Below are 2,700 nucleotides of genomic sequence, written 5' to 3'. Positions count from 1 at the left end.
TATATATATATTAGTAAATAGAAAATGCAACTCCTACAACAAAAAACCAAATCACGCAAGACCTGAACCAGGCACCTTACTGCTGGTAGGTAATACAACTTAACTGTTTTGCTGCAATAAATTAATAAACAGAAAATACATTTTATCAATAAATGATGACCAGTAAACTCACATTGGAAATTATTGTATAACATTGTAATACTGGACTTTTTTTTTGGGGGGGGGGCTGTGATGGACTTGCGACATGTCCATGGTGTACCCCGCCTTTCACACAATGATTGCTGGACATGGGCACTGATGATCCTGTGACCCAAAAAGGAAGAATTAGGTAAAGATGGTAATGATGGATGGACTTTAGGGGTAAATTTTCCTTTGGATGGTCTTTCAACACAACTTTAGATAAGCTGGAAGATGACCTGAAATCTTTGCAAAGCTGCTGAATTCCTGATAGGACAAACCAGTTAAGGTTCATAATCATCAGAAGGATTAGGAATAATTTGAGAAGTTTGGATAGCAAAAATAAAAGATAAAACCCTGCTATAAATAAAGCATTTTTTGGAACTCCAAATCAAGTGTCAGCAATAAGGCTAAACGTATTGTGGGAAAACTAACAACTACATCTGAAGTTCACTGAATTCCTTCCATCCATTATCTATACAAGCTTCTTCCTTTTCGGGTCGTGGGAGTCTCTGGTGCCCACGTCCAGCAATCACTGTGTGCGAGGCGGGGGACATCCTGGACAGGTCTCCAGTCCATCACAGGGACACATAGAGACAAAAAAAAACCATTCACTCTGTCACACCTAGGGACATTTTAAAGTTACCAATTACCCTAACATGCATGTTTTTGAACTGTGGGAGGAAACGGGAGTACCCAGAGAAGCCCATGCAAGCACAGAGAGACCATGAAAACTCCACCCAGAAAGGCACCCGGACTGAGATTGAACTGAGGCAACCTGCTCGCTGAAAGGCACCAGCTCTACCAACTGCGCCACCATGCTGCCTTCATTCAGACATTCACTGAATGCATCATTCAGTATTTAGTAATGACCATAAGAGAAAGTTTGTTTAAACAAGGATATTCCTTAATAAAAAATAAAAAAATCAACTTGGCCTGTTTGTCACTTTCTATAACTCATGAACATCATCTGATAATATCAACATGGTACAATCCCATTTTATCTTTTATCACACCCTGAGCTTTCTCTTTTAAAAAATATTTTAGTTTGAAAAGTTGTATAGTGTGATGGAATAATTTGACTAAATTAAATTATGGATCGATCAAAACACACTTCATGAGCAGAATAACAATTATGATAATTTCACTGTTGTTACAGGCAGAATTTTCTTTTTAATAGTTTTATAACCTGTTATGTTGCTCATTTCTCCCTCTGCACATCTTATACAGTCATAGCAGCAAACAGGTTTTCCCTTCTGGAGAACTTTACGTGTTCCCGGAGGACACTTCTCACTGCAGACTGACACAGGAACCTACAAGAACAAAAGCAATATTATACACTCACACACATATACAGTATATACCATCAAATAAATCATATAAATACCATCTGGAGTTAACCTGTTTCAAAATGATTGCCACAGCTAATTAACCTTGACGAACACAAAAATGGTCTTCCCTACATGAATTTTACAGATACTGAGTTAAACATTGGTGTGGTTATACATCAGTCATTCACAGAACAAAAATGAGTGCTAAAGACTTGTACAAGAACTCTGTTGAAAACTTTGGCACTACCTGTATGTTAGCAAAATATTTAATGGACCAGAGATGACATTTTACTAAAACCCCCATCAAGGAAATATTTATTATAAAAGATGTATACAAATGATAACCATTTTGGATGTGAAAAAATTCAACATGGCTAATATTAAATAGGTTGCGGGCAGCTGTGGAGCAGCGGTAAGTCATCTTGGTACCAGAAAGTCACAGATTCGACTCGGCACCATTTCTAGACGTTGCAGTGTTTTTGAGCATGGCACATAATCCCTTACTGCTTCCCTGGTACTTTATTAGCTGCCTACTTATCCACTTCATCTGACATGCATGATGTGTTAAATGCAGAGGACAAATGTTGTTGTGTGTGCATGCAATGATGACAACACATATCCCTGCATTTTGAATAGTTAGGAATGGCTCAATTTCAGTCCAATTTACAGATATTGAGCTACAATTTGATGTGGTGACTAAAAACAGTTAAACACTGTCATTAGTAAAAAATAAAAAATAAATTAACAAAATGATTAAAAAAGAAAAAAACCTTATTGAATTGGAAGTTTAGCATTAAAGGTGGCAGGCAACAGAATTGCAAGGAATTATATTAATTACATATATTTTTACCTGCTTTGAATTGTGTGCCCAAATGAAAGTTTGAATTTGTAGATTTAGCTGTTTGTCTTGAGGTAATGATGCATCGTAAAGACCAACAGTAACAAATTCCACAATGTGATTGTCTTTTGGATGCCAGTTAATAATCTCATATTTTGCAGCTGGATCACCATGTTGATTAAAGTAAACCTCCTCTCCTTCTTTTGTCTTGAACGTATTCTTTCGAATTTGCTGTAAAATCTAAAACAAATATGTGTTATGACAATTTGCAACAATTCAATTTATTTTATATTTATTTGATATACAATTAATCATTACATCAAAACAACCACTTAATACTCCATCCATCCACAC

This window comes from Nematolebias whitei, chromosome 6 (assembly GCF_014905685.2).
Source record: "Nematolebias whitei isolate Nwh7 chromosome 6, NemWhi1, whole genome shotgun sequence".
Classification (NCBI taxonomy): domain Eukaryota; kingdom Metazoa; phylum Chordata; class Actinopteri; order Cyprinodontiformes; family Rivulidae; genus Nematolebias; species Nematolebias whitei.
This window is presented reverse-complemented; position numbering follows the sequence as displayed.